Raw genomic sequence first — 17157 nt, forward strand, 5'->3', positions numbered from 1 at the left:
CAGGAACAGTTTCTTCCCCTCTGCCATCAGATTTCTGAATGGACATTGAACCAACACAGCCTCACCATTTCTGCTCTCTTTTTATACTACCTATTTAATTTAGTTACTATTGTGATTTATAGCTTTTAGGTATTGCAATGTACTGCTGCCGCAAAACAATGAATTTCACGACATATGTAAGTGATATTAAAACTGATTCTGAAATCCAAATGCTGTATCCAGAAATGGACATAGTGCCCGGGAAATCATGACTTTTTAAGAAAACTTTCATCATACTCCAGAATTTGCGACAGACGTCATTGGCATAACGGTGCCGTTTTAGGAAAACTGTCAACATTTGCAGTTTTACGAAGAACATTTTTCGGTCATCTATGTTTAACATATTTCAAGTTGCTCATTTACTTTAAAGACGGTGATAATGACGTTATCAAATGGGAGAACCCCGGATTATAAATACAGAACCTTGACAGATACAAATTACAGGTCATGTGACACCCCACCAAAACCCCACCCCCTGCCACCCTCCGAGATTCCACCATTACTACTAATTCCTCTCAAACCACCTCACACTCCTCCTCGCGCCCTCCCCACTATGGATCTCAGTGTTTGCTGGCTATTTGAGTTTGAACCAATGATAGAAGGCTGAAAGGTTGCAGGCCAGAGCGCTTCCTCTGTTTCAGTGAAAGTCAACACATCTCCGCGCTTTCGCAGTGGATTACATTTCCCGCCTGCAGAACGCCACCATCGCCAAGAATCGGCTGTCATTCCCTGGCAGTAAATGCGAGTTGCTTGGTCCAGCAAAAAGATGCCAAGCGCCACTGGAAGATTTTACTCTCAAACACCAGTTGGGGGAAATAAAACTCGTCGCTGTAAAATTGATCGACATTTCCCCCACCTACCTGAGTAACAGCGAAGATAGGAGGGAAAATAGCGCAATGTTTCAGAATCCCTCCATCACACGCAAGTTGTACTGTCTAAGGAGTCGTAAAAAATTAAGTCTATCTCCAAGTGTTTGGACTTCACAATAACACGATTAAAATCCATGAGTTTAGCAATAATATTACAGGGCAGAACTGGAACTTAAAACAGATATCAACACTGTTCTCAGATATCTTAGATACAAACGCATCGTTCAATGAATTTAGACAAGTTCATTGCCTAACCGTTTCGTTTTAAAAGGTCGCCTATGCTGCTGATTACTGTAGCGCGAATGTGCAACAGCTGTATCCCTTATCGATAAGGGGCAGAGGAACAGAATTCGAATCTGTGTATCGCGGTTCTTCCAAGTAAACAATGCGGGCCTGTGACGTAAATAATACCAGCCTGGAATTCAATGCAGACGATTGGAGAATCTTAAACAGCTTCTCATAACAAAAGGCATGATGAAATAAATAGTAGTAAAGGAACTCCGTGTTTGTCAATATTAAGATGTCCACAGGACATGAGGTTTTACATTGTAAGACTACATATGGTTCCCACAGCAGTTCAGATGTAGACGAAGGTTTTCTTCGGAGTTACGGGGATCTCCCCCCCCCCCCGACCCCACCACATCCCTTTCCTGGTCCCATTCCTGTGACCCGTGAACTTGCTTTCACAGCGAGGGCAGCCCACTTTTCAAGCATGGTGCCCTTATTACTGAGCAGCCCGGCGGGATACAGGGAATCGCAGCCAATTAAAGGTACTTTGCCATTGTCACTTTCAGGACAATTTTCCAAATATCATTCGAATTGTTACCAGCCTATCACTGAGATGAGCCTACTGATAAATATATTGTCGATATACACAACGGCTAGATTTTTACATAAAGATGCAGAAAAAGATTGCGGTTTTAATGTGCACGTTATGGTTAAAGTACCTTATGAATAAAAATATAATTCTAGGAATGTTTCGACATGAAATGTTTCTCAGTTGTGAGAGGCCTGGTAATGTGGTATGACTAACCGACAGAATACATTTCTGTTGTACGGACTGCGGAATGTGCCAGAATGTAGTTAGTTTCCTTTTGACAGGCAGACGTATGATTTCATTCCGATTAGTAAAACCTAATCGAATCTAACTCATTTCCTCGCGAACACCAACCTTGTTGTTCGAGGCGGTAATTAATGGTAGAAAGGATGAAAGGTGGCGTTAGAGCAAAATGCTAGTCAACTTTCAGAGTAACCCGAGTTGACAATGGCAGAAACAGATCCACATTAAGAAATAAGCGACAATGAGTGTCGTCGGAAGCCTGTCCACATTAAGAGGTGTAGGACAATGTGTGCGTCGGAAGCCTTCAATCGGACATGGCTAGTGGACGGGAATTTCTAACTGTCGGGGACATTTTAGTTATAGACATGATATACATTGGGGTTGTATATTTAACGGGCAGATAATCATGGACACGTTTAACATCTGGAAGTTGTGCAACTCGACATCTAACTGATTTCGTGTTGGTAGTTTGCTTATTGCGTTTAATTGTCGGGGACCTCGACGAGAGGGAGGACAACTAATGCCGGCGCCGTTCCCGAATTCGTTGTGTGGGTTACTTCAGCCTTTCAGTGCGGCTACCGAGGAGGGTTGGCCGTGGGGTTCACGTTCAATGGCTCCCGCAGAAAACATCGGTTGGTTACGGTGGTATATCAAGGGAACTGCAGTGACTGGGAGCCGGATACGCTGTACACGTGATTCGGAAAGAAGACTGTGTCAAAATGTTTGCTTTTTTTTTAAGAAAGTGTTGTATCACATGGTTTTGAGTAATCAGCTATAGGAGAGTCCTGAGCTGCTCTATATTAAACACGCGGAGCGAAGCATTAACTTCCTCCAAAACACTTTCCAATCGCCAACCCGTTCCTCAACACATAAACTCAGTTCCCATGATCAGCTGGGGGTGGGGGGCGTGCTGGGGTGAATTAAAGGGGAAGGGGAGCGGGTGAGAATAACAACAGAGACTTTCGCCTTATGGTAGACAGCACAGCAACGGCCCGGAGCGTCGTCAGGAAATCCACTAACGGGCCGGGTGCCCAGTAATTTTCCTCCCAGCTCCTCCCCACCTCTCGTTCGCATGTAATACTCCTAAACTGGGGCTGAGAAGCGCCTCTCAATCTAATCATATATATTTAAATGACTAAAGAGCAGATCTTGTATTTCTGACCTGATTCGATTTAGTTGCGCCGGGGAGGTCAATGTGTAATTTGCAGAGAACAGACACGACAGGCTTCTAGTATTGAGACACAAACACACCCCTCTGAACCCTCCATTTCAAACCGAAACGCCCTGATTCTCTCTTTCTCCCTCACACAAATGTACTTGCAGGTTTAATTTTTAAAACCACTCTGGTTTGAGAATACCGACTTCAAATGATATCCACACTGCCCCAGTCTTCCGCAAGCACAAATATTCCCGTCCCTAAACCATAAAACAGTTTTTGTAACGACTTCGCACAGCACTTTGATTACCTACTGTTGTTGCGAACTCGAGTGACGCTACCCAAATCAGAGAAGTGGATTAAAGTTATATATGCAGGAAACGCTGAAATTATATTAGTCTTTATATCCAGTAAGTTGGATAAAACATGTACCAACTTCGCAGGGTATAAACCAAGACTAAAATAAACGTGTGTTCCATGCAGACTTTCATGTTACTGATCATGAACAAAATACATTCTCAATTCGAAGTATCTATTTTCACAGAGAAATTCTCTACCACAATCGCGGTGAGTTTAAAACACGCTCGAGAATGCAAAGTTATCCAAACTGCTAACATCAAAGAGAATATATTCACCTCCAGTTCAAAACACACGGCACGTGCAGTAAAAAAAAACGCGTTTAAGTATAGTTTCGTTATAACTAACCAGAACTACAGCGATACAACCAATTGAGTCCGGACACAGACATAGACTTTTGGATTTAGTACTCAACAAACGTTTTGCCAACCCGTTCGCACACGCATTTTTTAAAAAAAAACAGTAATAAATGCGACCATCTCGTCCGTATTCACTCCCCCTTGACCCGGGTAGAGATTTAGTTCATCGAGCCGGGTCTCGAAAGGGGGAGGCGAACCACACAGGCTACCAAGTATTTCAAGACAAGGGCTCGGGCGAAAAAAGTTCGTAAAAGCGCCGGGGTTAGTCAGATTGCGACTAGACCCTGCCAGTGACAATCATTACACACTGTACTACTGGATTCTATAAAATCGTGCCGCAGGAACCCGGGACAAAGTTTTAAATCGTGCCCGATCTCAGGACGGTCGGATTTTTCTCTGCGCACGAGGCTGGCCGCGCCGAGCCGACCGGGCTTCCCAACGCTCTCCCGAGCGACCGTGAAGCAAACCGGAGCTCGAAGTAAGAGCGAACTGAAGCCAAGTATGTGACCTTTGCAGCCGCGCCGGGCCAGTTTTACTCGTCTTTGAAAAAACAGCGATTTCGAACTGCTGTTCAGTGAGAGAGTGGCTCGGGCTCACTAAACTCACCAACGTTAAAGTGGGGGCATTGAAAGAGAGAGAGCGAGAGAGAGAGAGAGAGAGAGAGAGACATATCGAGCAGCTAGGAGCCTATGCTGGGCACAGACACCCAACGGCAAATTTCCAACAAATAATTGCACCGACCGGCAACTGATGGGGCGGACTGGGTGGCGAAGGGGACGTCTTGGGTCAGACCGAGCGACCACAGCAAAAACAAGCAGCGAAACAACGGAGACAAGCGGCAGAAACACAATGAAAAGTAACAGATCGGTAGAATTGAATTCAAGGCAAGCGGCCATCTTGAAATGGAAACAGCGATACGATGTCAAGCAATCCCGCACCACTAATTTCGTTCGAGTAAAGACATCTGCCGGATGGTAAGCTCAGTCTCCCCGGCCGGTGGGGAAGTGGGATATTTTTTAAAGCGGTCCGTACCTGCTGATCGGGCGGCCGCCGTCTCTGGTGCCGGGAGCAGGGCGAAGAAAGAGTGTTTAGCTGAAGCTGTTACTACAGGCTCCTCGAACAAAATGGCTTTTTTTTCAGCTCCTGATCGACCGCCCCGTTTAGTCACGTGGGTTCATTCCTTCAGGGTGTCCAGAGGCAGAAATACTGACTGAGAACAGAGAGAGGGAGAGAGAGAGAGAGAGAGAGAGAGAGAGAGAGAGAGAGAGAGAGAGAGACAGACAGACAGACAGACAGACAGACAGACAGACAGACAGACAGACAGACAGAGAGGGAAGGAGACAGTTACCGAGAAATAACAGGGTGTGTGTGAGAGAGAGGGAGACGCAAGTATAGACAGAGAAGGGAACTAAAGGCGCACGGGTACACATACACACAGGCACACACAGACAGACACATACACGCACACACAGCGAGAGAGAGGAGTGGCTCAGAAACTGTAACTGAGAACAAAAATCCCGAGGCAGACCGACAAACATAAAGAGAGAGAGAGATCCAAAGTGGCAGCGACATAGAGCGAGCGGCAGGCCCGCTTGCTCAGAGAGAAAGACATGAACGGGGGAGGGGGGAGGTTGCGGTGGGAGGAATTGGCACCATGTTAAAAGAACAAATATTGACTTGTATTATTTTATAAAATGGAGCCCCTTTATAAATTGTACAGAACCATACCTGGAAGATAAGAGGAAAACTGAGCCATAACGCCCCTTTCTATCGTGTAGCAACCAACGATTACAAGTGGTTTGGGAAGGCATAGATCAATAGTTAGAGATTTGAAACGAGGGAACGGAGTACCGGTTTTCCTGTTGGCCCATTCATGTGAAATAAACTCTGCTCCTAACACCGGGCACAGGAACAATCCGAACAACAGTCGAGCATTTATTTAACATTCTGAATACACACGGCAACACCTAGCACATGGGTTTATTAATCTTTCTACACTCCTGAATTCTGATTGTTCGTCACGCCGATTGTTTGATCTATTCACACGGTTTCACATTGTGGCTTTTCCGTGAATGTTTGTATTTATCTTGCGTGCAATCATTTAAAACCTACAACGCAGAGTGAGTCTTAGTTATCAATCCATTTATAAGAATGGAATAGTGATCCAATACTGACCGTTGCCCAGCCTAACAGAGTGTCGATTAATACACCATTTTCTGATTGCAAATATCTGGCCTTTGAGCCAGACCCAAGATCAAGATCAATTTCCAATGGGATTTATTTTTAATTATCGGTTTAATTCAAGAGAAAACGGGTATGTTGCCAAGTAGTACTACTGAGTTTCGGGGCGCCATCAATTACCTTCCGCTTCTCTCGTTGTCATAATATGTTTTTTTCTCTATTAATATATTTATATATGACATGGTGCGTAGCGAGTAAGCGCTGGACACATTTTACACAAGAATAGAACGGGAAAAGTGAATACGTTTGAAGAGCAATTTAAGTGCGTGTCAGCCAGCGCGCTCTGACCCACTCTGGAGATGCTCAATCGACTCCCTCGAAGCTGTACCATCTTCTGCGCCACCGTAACATTCAGAACCCGTACGTTCCTCTTGGGACCAATAACCGATACAGGTTTAATGCGGAGACAGGGGAGAGGGGCGGGACGATAGTGTTGTTGGTGACGGGGAAGGGTGAGCATGAGCTGAAGTCTTGAAGCAAATGTACCGCGCCAGTTAACTGTTATGAGACATCGAACGAGATAGAGAACACCTCAACCAAGTAATTACACACGGTCGATTCAAAGCGACGGACACACGGATACAAAGCGATGGGAGGAAAGAGATAGGGGAGGGGAGAGCGAGCTTGTCTGGAGTTAGCTGTAGGACTAACGGACAAAACCAACCGGGACGGGCAGGAAGGCATCTTGGTTAGACATCTGTGGAGAAATAATCCGCAGGAGTACGGGGGTGGGGGAGGGGGGAGGCGGAAAACGGGACTGGATAGATTGCTCAACAATGGGCTGGCGCGGAACTGATGGACCGAATAGTTGCTTTTGTGCCCTAACAATTCTATCAAAATGGGCCGTGAAATCTTCTAAGGTGTAAAATATGTGGAACTTCAAACTACGTGAATGGTCCTCAATTCAAGCGAATACCGATCCAGTTTTAAAGCCTTTAGGACCAGGAACATGTTTACTCCATAGTTTCTGCGCCGGATTTCTTTTGCTTAGCGTTAGTTTAGACTTTATAGAACATATCCTGCTTTAAGGACAGGGTGAAAACAACGAGAGAAGCACGTTTTCTTCATATACGAACTTTTAAATCTGGGGCGCTCAACTCATAGGAAAAGATTCAAATCCCATTTTCCTGGGCCAGATTAAACCGAATCGATGGGAGCAATAATAGATTATCGTCTTTTCCGTTTTCAGTTGATATTGCTCTAGGGGAGCATTGTTTCATTTTTCTCTTTATTCTTGGGTCATATTAACTTCATTCATACTTAAATTCTTCACCGCTTCACTGAGAAATCTGGCCCTCGAAGGGACGCCGATGAAAGTCGTGAATGGAATTCTGAAATAGGGATCCAGGCCAAAAAATCCTGGGTGGTTGCACATTACCGAGACACTGCATTGGGATAGCACACCTAGCCATCTCGGAAACGCGCGCCATCTTTAGTCTTTAGCAGTTGACCGGCATGCCGTGCACGTCCAGCACTAATTGAGCCGATTCCTATCAGCACACGCCAGACTGTCATCTTCTGAGCGAGATGCTTTTCTCTCAGGTGGATCCAACTGATTTCATGACACTTTTTCAGGGAAGAATCAGGAATCCTCCTACATGGAGTGGCCAACTAAAGTAAAACAGAAATAGATGATCACATTGCTTTTTTTCGTGGGGTCTTATTGTGCACAGTCTGAGTCTGGTTTCCCATGTCTACATAATGGCCAAACGAAGGCGCTGCTAAGGTGTAAGTATCTCCATAGATGCGGCCTGACTGCCGAATTCCTCCGGCATTTTGTGTGTGTTACAGTAAAGTGTAATATTGTTTTTCTCAAAATCGTCTTTGATATGACCGGCGTCTTGAATGTGTTTTCAAATATTTCAAAATACTGGAATTGCATTAAACTCCAAATGTTCTCCATAAAGAAATTAAAATGTGATTTGATATTTCAATAACAAGGTTCTCTTTGGTTATGATCACGGGACTATTGGCTATCGACCAAATCTGCCCGATCGTTTCGGAAGTTGTGATGTTGACAGCCTACGGGGGAGATGCCGATGTCATTCAGTCCACAACTGGATGGCGCCACCTCCCATTCGCCGTACACATGACGTACATGGGAATAACACATTCATATTCACTGCTCCTCCCTTGCGTCATACCCCACGCCAAATATTTAGGTTTATCTTTTTAGGTTTTCCGAAATCTGTGTTCTTTTTGGTAAAGAGAGTTGATGATGTGATCATGAGTGAGGTTCTAGAAACGTCCTGCATTTGGGGTTAAGCCCGTAAATCTCCTCTAACCTTGACCACCAGCCTCTGAATACTTTAAACTCAGAGTAAGTCCAAGTCAACGTTAACACCGGAACTCCACTCACTGGAAAACGGACCATCTGGTTATCTACACACGCCTCCTCTTGATGTGGAAAGTTTCCTACATTACAAAAGTAATGGCACTTCGGATTGGCTGCAAGGCGTCTCAACTCGTCCGTGAGTGGTATAGAGCCCTTTACGCCTGCAGGCTGTTTCTTGCGAGGGAGGCCGTTAACGTTATCGGTATGCGAGCAACGAAGCGGCGATCACTTAACAGCAACAGTAGGCGCCTGCTCCGCGAGTTGTAAATATCGGGCGGCGGATGACGTAGTTTCAGAAAATTCCTGACATGGAGGGTGATATAATACATCCCGTAATAGTTTTGCCATCGCAGCAGAAGTGGAGATTCCCGCTGGCTTCCAGTGATATTTGCGAGTAAGAACAAAATAAAAGTCCACAGCTTCACAAGAATCACTCACTTGAGGAATATACTTCTAAACCGAGATACTTTGGCCAGCTTGGAAACTGGTTCTCATGACTAGGTTGAGTTTTATTGTTCGTCGTTATTCAATCTCCTCCAGATGCTGGAATCAAAAACCACGGTGTTGCTTCCCACACATTCATTTCAATACCCCAGAACTGTAAATCTCCTGCTCTCCTTCAGCGTCCCCGCCCCACCTCCTTCGTTATTGTCCGGCTCTAAATCTTCATTCTTTCTTTTTTCCATGCCTACTTGCTTCTTCCAGGAGATACCGCGCGCGCGCCTGTGTGTGTGTGTGTGTGTGTGTGTGTGTGGTGTTTGTTGTGTGTAATGTTTGTTGTGTGTGTGAGTGTGTTTGTATGTGTGTGTGTTGGGGGAGGGGTCAGGGAGGCTGTTGTGAGTTTCGAGAGTTTCGAACGGTAGGGGGTGGTAAGAGGGGTGAGGAAACGGGTTAGCGGAAAGCCGATTTAGAGATGGTGTAAGGGTTTAGTGATGATCTACTGACCTCCATGATATGCGTGAGGTTTGCATCAGCCCGTAAACTTTGAAAAAGTCATCTTTTTGCCCGCTGCATCTATTATGTATTTATTAAATATAGGGATCAACCGTTAATTGTTAAGATTAGCATGGCTCCGTCCTTATGAGCGAGAGGTAATACAATAATTAGATAGGAAAGGAATGGAATAGCGCCAATTAAATTAAGCCGGCAAAGTAAAATTTTCACCTCGCAAACACGAGGAATTCTGCAGATGCTGGAAATTCAAGCAACACACATCAAAGTTGCTGGTGAACGCAGCAGGCCAGGCAGCATCTCTAGGAAGAGGTACAGTCGACGTTTCAGGCCGGGACCCTTCCTAGAGATGCTGCCTGACCTGCTGCGCTCACCAGCAACTTTGATGTGTGTTGCTTAAAAGTTTCACCTTTACATTTGCAATGCAATTTCGAAAATATCCTTGATTTCACAACATATGTCAGTGATAGTAAAGCAGTTTCTGATTCTGAATATGTTGATTTTCCAACTTCGTGCGCTTCTTCTCCGATGTTTAATACGTGTGTTGTGTTTCGAGGCTGCAGTCTTACCGAAGCTGCTCAGTTGCACGGACACAAGAGATCCTCCAGATGCTGACAATCCAGAGTAACACACACAAGTTGCTGGAGGAATTCAGCAGGTCAGGCAGTATCTACAGAGTGGAATAAACATTCCTCCAGCATGTTCTGTGTGTTGCTCAGTTGAATGGACTCTTTGCAACCAGATCTCAGGTCCACGCAGAGGGCGAATGATACTCATCCTGACACTGGCGATCTATCTCTTTTGCTGGGAAGGTCCATAGACTGGACTTAATTTTGGGGGGAAAAAGTTTGCATTTAGCAGTATATGAGGGGAGCACTGTTTTGATTGTCTAGTGAACCATCAGCCTGTCGGGAATGTTTGATAATGTATTTACTTAAACACAAGAACCGTATCTGAGATTTTCCAGACGAGATCAGAAGGGAAAAACTCCGAATATTCAGATCATTCAACATTGTATTAAACCAGGTTTCTTTCTACCCGATATTGAAGTGTTTGAAACTAGCCGGTAGGGCAGAATTTAAAATAAATGTTAGTAGCAATGTCCTGACCTTGCCGTAGTACTGAGCTACACCACTGAATGCGGAAACGATTATTTCAGTTGGGTAGACGAGGTGAATTTTAACAGCGCTTCCGCCATTTTCTATTCAGTGTCGGACAAAGTCATGATATGGCTGAAAGAAGAACGCACCAATATAGTGCGGGCGCGACTTCAATTTTTTAAAAATCGGTTTAGTCTACCAACTATGTTCCAATCATGGCTACTTGGGAGTGTGGCTTGGGAATAAATATCCATGTTTTCTTTTCTTTTTAAAGCAATCGCACCTTTATATATTTTTTTAAATTAATATTTCCTTTCATTTTTATTACAGATGCATTAAAATACATTTAACTAACTGAAATAAATTAATGGAGTTTCTGCCTGTGGAGTTGCAAGTCAATGGGAGTTTCCAGCAAATACATTGCAAGGTTTCATGAATGCCACATTCCGATGGCCTCTCATCCGAATGCCAACAAGGAATTCAAAACAACACTCTTATGTTTCACGGGCACTGGATTCGAGGGAGATGGTAGGTCGGGCGCCACAAAGGTTCATGAAGTATAATTAAAACTAAACTCTTTTTATACGTTCCAGTCAATTTTCTGAGCAGCTCTCTTAATTATTTTTGGTAATTTTTTTTAAGTTCTGAAAAGTCCCTCAAGTATATCCACTCTACTGTGCCCGTCCCATTACACAGATCAAAACAGTTTTATTTGGACCTTCCGTAATTGAAACATGGATTCGAAGAAATTATCTTTCTCTTCCTCAGGGCACGCGCACATACACACACATAAATACTCTACATACACATGCTCACAAGCACACATGCACGCGCGCGCGCGCGCACACACACAAACACACACACACACACACACACAAAGTAATGCGTTCATTTCCCAATATAATCTGTTCTGTATGGGCTATGCACCGACAAAGGGCACCGCAAATGGCTATTCTCCTCTACAAGAAACCAGAGTTAATTAATAGGCTCGGATAGGCTGGAGGTTAGGTACTAAAACAAAATCAAAGTTTCCTTTTTTGTGGAAGGGAACTTACTACTGACGCATGCTTCTCACTGGGAGATGTTTTCCGTGACCCTAAGTGCCCCACGAACAGGCAAATTTCTCCATTGTTGACAGACGGTATTTAAAGCTTCGTTCACTTCATCCCGTCCAATGCATTTACATTTCCCGCACATTATTTTCAGCTGTCACTGTTTCTAACCCCCTGCCTGATTTTATTCAATCGCGCTCTCTCCCTCTGTCCCCGCTCCCTGCTCCCACTCTCCCCCTCCCCCTCTGCCCCTCTCCCCCTCTCTCCCCGTCTCCCCATCTCCTCCTCTCTTCCTCTCTCCCCCTCTCCCCCTCCCTCTCCCTCTCCTTCTGTCTTCCTCTCTCTCTCTCTCTCTCTGTTCTCTTCGTCTCTTTCTTCCTCTCTGTCCTGCATCTGTAACAGGGGTTCAGAACTTGGGGTCCATGGCATAAAAAAGGTTGGGAACCCCTGATCTATAAAGAGCCCATCATTCCTTTCCATAGATGCTGCTTGATCTGCTGAGTTCCTCCAGCATTCCGTGTATTGTTTTGGATTTCTAGTATCTGCAGAATCTCTTGTGGGTTTTTTTTTGATCCCGATTTTCAAGAACTTCGACAGATATCCAGTCCCACGAAGAGTTTTTTTTCTTAAATCTAATCAATGGCGTCGGAATATAATTATTGGATTCTGACACCGCGTATTGGAAATTAAAAACTAGGTAGATTAGGTGTGTGTGTGTGTGTGTGTGTTGGTAAGAAAACAGAACGCTATCCTAATCCAGATTTCACAGGGTTCAGTCGGTGTGCTCGGTTGCCCATGTGGTGGGCGCCCGCCCCTCTTTCAATCTGGCGGGTAAATCCCACGGTTTTTTTCCCTTTTTGGCGCATGGTACGTTGGTTACAGCACGTCTATCCCTTCACCCAACACCGAAGCTTCCGTTTCTCAGCTCAGTCGGCACTCCAGTTTTCCCCCAACCTCTCTCCTGACCTCAGTTTACTGGCAAGGGATCCCGTTGCTTCCCACAAACCACCTCCATCATTGCCTGCTTCCTTGGCCGACGTCTCCCCTTTTGAACTCGCTTCTTAGTCCAGCCGCTGCGCCAAATAGAAATTTCAATCATTTTTTATTAGCTGCGTGTGTTTTTGACCCTCTCTCTATAACGCCATCATCCTCATTTGAGGAAACACGGGGCCAGTTTATGGGTCGCAGCCGGTCTACATCACAATCCTTTATTTTCTGTATGAACCAATTATTATTGCAATCACGAAATGGGATTATAAACTGCAAAAAATAGCCTTGAGTTATGGGCCATCGACGGCTATTAAAAGTTTCGTGGTTGTTCGTGTAGTCTAGGACCTGGTGATTCGATTTCTCAATAAAAATCAAATGTCGCAAAGTATTTGATATTATACACCAACTGGGTTACTTCTGAGTCACCGCTATAACATAGAAAGAATAGAATCAGTCGCATTATTAACACAACATATTCTGGAAATCCTGAAGACAAGGCGAGTGTTTCCTGAAGATATGTATCAGTGTAACAGAATGTAAAAGGATGTAAAAGGAAAGGCTTGGTTTTCATTAAGCTTTCGAACTCATCCTATAATGCTTGAAGAAGAACTGTCCTGAAAGCGTTACAGATGAAGGATCTTAACCCGAAACGTCGACTGTCCATTTCCCTCCCTAGGTAAAAGAAATTCTGCAGATGCTGAAAATCCAGAGTAACACAGAAGAAAAAAAGTACTGGAGGAACTCAGCATGTCAGGCAGCAGCTATGAATGGGGAATAAAGGAATAAGATTGATTTATTATCCAATGGAGAGGAATAAGTTCCGTTGAAGGGTCTCGGTCCGAAACGTCGACCGTTTATTCTCCTCCACAGATACTACCTGACCTGCTGAGTTCCTCCAACATTTTGTGTGAATAAGTAGCATTGGATGCTTCGGGACTGCCCTGGTTTCGAAAATATTTTTTTCGTCGACAATATTCATAATATGGAGATAGAGATTAGGGAGAGTGAGAGTGAGTGAGAGAGAAAGAGAGAGGGAGAGGAAGAGAAGGAGAGAGATTTTTATAAGCTTTCAAAGTTGCTGTTCACGTCAAGGTTCAAATCAATATTGCAACGAATGGACGTTATCACTAAGATTCTGCCTGGAATTTGACCTATTTTAGAATACAGTTGCAAAATCATTTCTTCTGTTGTGGGGCGGCTTTCTAAATGCCACTCCGAAAACATAAGGGTAGCTTCACAAAGTATCTGCAGATTGTGCATTGGACCAACGTTCTCTCACGTATTTTCGAGTTATTCCCTGATGCGGTGCAACACACTTGCCAAATGTGTGTTCTTCGGCTTTCTGCGCTCTAAAACTTACACCGCTTCCAGCGGCGAGTGTGTAACTGTTCCGTGCAAATCTGCGTGGTACCGTCTTCGCTTTAAAATAAATGTACTGTATTGAAGATTCTGGTCAGGTCAATACTGAAGGCAAAAGCTTACACTAAGACAGCTTCAAATCTTTGCAAAGCAAATTACTTCTCCAGGAATTGTCCAGTTTAGAATCATTTAGTGAAGTTCGGATTGCCTTGTTCTCTAGAACACGTACATCTGTTACATGTACCAAAACAGCTTAATACGTCATTCATGGCATCTCCCTAGAGAACCTTTGACCGTGGTTACAGTTAGGTATGACCAGAGGGAATCCATGGTAATGACTCCCTAAATTATGTCCTGTTACTCGACACTTTACAACTATTTCTGAAGGTAACACACAAAGAATGTGTTACAACAATCGAACAAAGAGAAATACTATTTAAATATTTGAGGCATTTCTAGCTTATATCTTATTCATCATTTGCAACATCGCCCAAAACATGCCCTCTTCTCATCAAGGAGGAGGTACAGAAGTCCTAAGACATTCACTGAACGTTTCAGGAACACCGTCTTCCCCTCCGACATTAGATTTCTGAATGGACAATGAACCAGTGGACACTCTCTCGTTATTTTTGCTCCTTTTTTGCATGACTTATACTTTTTGCTGTAATTTATAGTTAATTATTTATAAAAGCACATTTTTTTCTCAGCTCAAGCTGATAAAACCTGAGGTGCGGGCATAACCAAACATGCTTATTGATCAATTACTTGGAACTTTCAGACTATTCTAGTGTGTTTATTATTGTGGCTTTCTGAAGATTTGCATTGTCATTTATTTTTCTGAGCTCAAACTCGTAAAACCTGAGGTACGGGCATAGCCAAGAACGCTCATTTGTCAATTGCTAGGAACTTTCTGGCTATTATAATGGTGTTTAGTATTGTGGCCATCTGAAGAATTACATAGATATTATTGTGTAGCCTTAATTGTTTAATGCTATTTTGTAGTGGCTTTGGGATGATAACAGTTTTAGATCTTACTATTGGGACAATATATACTCTGTTTATGTTCCAGAATCTTTCAACTTCCTCTTTTAATTCAGCACATTTCTGGTGTTTTTCACTTAATGATTTCCGTATGGTACGTGTATTTGGAATGGCTATATCTATTAAGTAAATTGTTCTTGCTTGTTTATCCTATACTATTATATCCAGACGGTTATTATGGATTGTCCTATCTGTAGTACCTGATCGGCTATAATATAATTTGTGGTATACTGACTCTAAAACTGGATGATGATAATGATGATGATGATGATTATTATTTATCGTTATTATGTATTACAAAGTACTGCGGGCACAAGACAGCATATGCCAGTGATAGTAAACCTGATTCTGCTCTGAACATTTTAGCGCGTTGTTAGTAACATGCAAAACTGCTGGGCGAGCTAGGAAAAGATTCCATTAGACCTGTATTGCACCATTACAGCAAGAACATTGTGACTTCATACCAGCCTCTCCACTCTTCCAAACACGCCTTCCCGTGTTCAGTTAACCTGCTCACAACTGGTCTGCGTGGATGGACATGGGGGGGGGGGTAGCTGGGAAAGAGTTATTAATGGAACAGAAGTTGCTTGGAGTCTATAGGACGGTGTCAAAATATTTTAAATACAAATTTTATTTGTTTTGTTTAGAGATACAGCTCGATAAGAGGACTTTCCGACCCAAAGATCACCCAGATACACCAAAGTGGCCAATTAACCTACTAGCCCATACATCTTTAGAAGGTGGGAAGAAACCGGAGCACCCAGAGGAAACCCACCCGGTCACAGAGAGAACGTACAAATCCTTACTGACAGAGGACTGAATTAAATCCTGGTCTTTGGCGCCGTGAGGGCGTTATGCTAATCGCTACTCTGTAGTGCCGCCCCATTCAATTAAAAAATCAAAATATAGAGTGCCCTGAAAATCTATATATTGAAATATTATTTCAGTTAAACTACAAAACATTGTGCATTCTGTCAAATTAAAAGTAAAATTCCAAAATCTAGCAACAATTGACTAAAAATTAAAAACCAATATTCTGAGGCTGAAAAAATAGTCATCCCCTTTGTATTTATTATGCTAAATTTCCTCAGGTGTACTACACTGTACATATTACCGCACCAACTCACCCAATTTGTGGATGTGGAAAATTGGAGAATCACCTGTTTTCAATGAATCCATAAGAATAAGTATCTCTTTCTCTGTAAGGTCCAACAGTATGGTAATTTTTTCAACAGACCAAGCCAAAATAAAGACAAAAGGGCATTCAAGACAAGTCAGGGAAATGATAATAGAGAAGCACAAATCTGGGGAAGGGTCCAAGACCATCACAAAGGCATTGAACATACCCTGGAGCTCAGTGCAATCCATTGTGAAAATGTGGGAAAACATATAAAACACAGACACATTGTCTTGATCATGCTGCCCCTCTAAACCTAGTCGCCAGAGAAGAATGACACTTGTAAGAGAGGCTACTGTGACACCAACAGTCACTGAGTGAGCTGCAGAAGGCAGTGGATGCAACTGGAGATGAAGTTCATGACTCCACAATCTGTAAGGCCTAGCACAGAAAGGGTATTTATGGAAGAGTGGCAAGGAAGAAGACCTGGCTAAAAAAAAAAATCATATACCCATAAAGACTTTGCAAAGTGTCACTTTGAAGATACTGCAAAGATGTGGAAGAAATTTGACAACTTCAATGCCAAGTTCTTTTTTCTCCATAAACTGGTGGAGCATTTTATAAAGCAGTCTATTTTAGTCTTCTCCATGCCACATAGAAAACATTTTGATCATTGCTTTCCTGAATGCCTTCGGTCAGTCTTTAAATTTGTCTGAGCTTCTGATTACTTCTCGGCTCTGTAAGACTTTATTCAGTGCTGCCTGTTTTGCTGAGTATTTCAGTGCTTTTTGTTTTTACTTACCCCAATTCATCTTCATTAGACTGCACTGCTTGAATTAATTTGCAAAGATCTTTTCTTAGTAGACTTGCCTTCTTAGTACATAAATCCAAAATCATGTCAGTAATTGACAGCCATATTAATTAGAACATTGGTATATGCTTTATATTTGTCTGTATGGGATAATAAATATGCATGTATATCTCAAAAAAAAGATGTGGAAGAAGGTCTTGTAGTCGGATGACACTAAAGTGGAAATTTTAGCCTCAATGCTACGTGGTAAATGTGGCATAAATCTAATACTGTACATCAGCCAGGTTGCATCTCTACCGTAAAGTATAGTGGAGGTGGCA

General features: G+C 43.2%; 1 protein-coding gene and 1 long non-coding RNA gene across 4 annotated transcripts in view; one reads left to right on the top strand and one right to left on the bottom strand.

Moving 5' to 3' along the window:
• Positions 1-5286, bottom strand: part of LOC140191815 (polycomb complex protein BMI-1-like) — a 45145-nt gene extending 39859 nt beyond the window's left edge. Inside the window, exon 1 of one of the 2 annotated variants that reach the window (XM_072249610.1) lies at positions 4873-5286. The gene's annotated coding sequence lies outside the window, so the exon portion shown is untranslated. Of the gene's footprint in view, positions 1-899; positions 1118-4872 lie in introns of those variants that run through there. The other variant, XM_072249611.1, reaches the window with a different exon arrangement.
• Positions 5287-8270: 2984 nt separating this feature from the next.
• LOC140191816 (uncharacterized) lies at positions 8271-16977 on the top strand. 2 transcript variants are annotated; one of them, XR_011883935.1, is made up of 3 exons: positions 8271-8810; positions 10798-10995; positions 15557-16977. It is a non-coding gene; the product is annotated as an uncharacterized lncRNA (long non-coding RNA). The 2 variants fall into 2 exon arrangements; XR_011883934.1 differs by having other exon boundaries at positions 8272-8618.
• Positions 16978-17157: the final 180 nt, after the last annotated feature.

Source organism: Mobula birostris, chromosome X (genome assembly GCF_030028105.1).
Source record: "Mobula birostris isolate sMobBir1 chromosome X, sMobBir1.hap1, whole genome shotgun sequence".
NCBI classification, from domain to species: Eukaryota; Metazoa; Chordata; class Chondrichthyes; order Myliobatiformes; family Myliobatidae; genus Mobula; species Mobula birostris.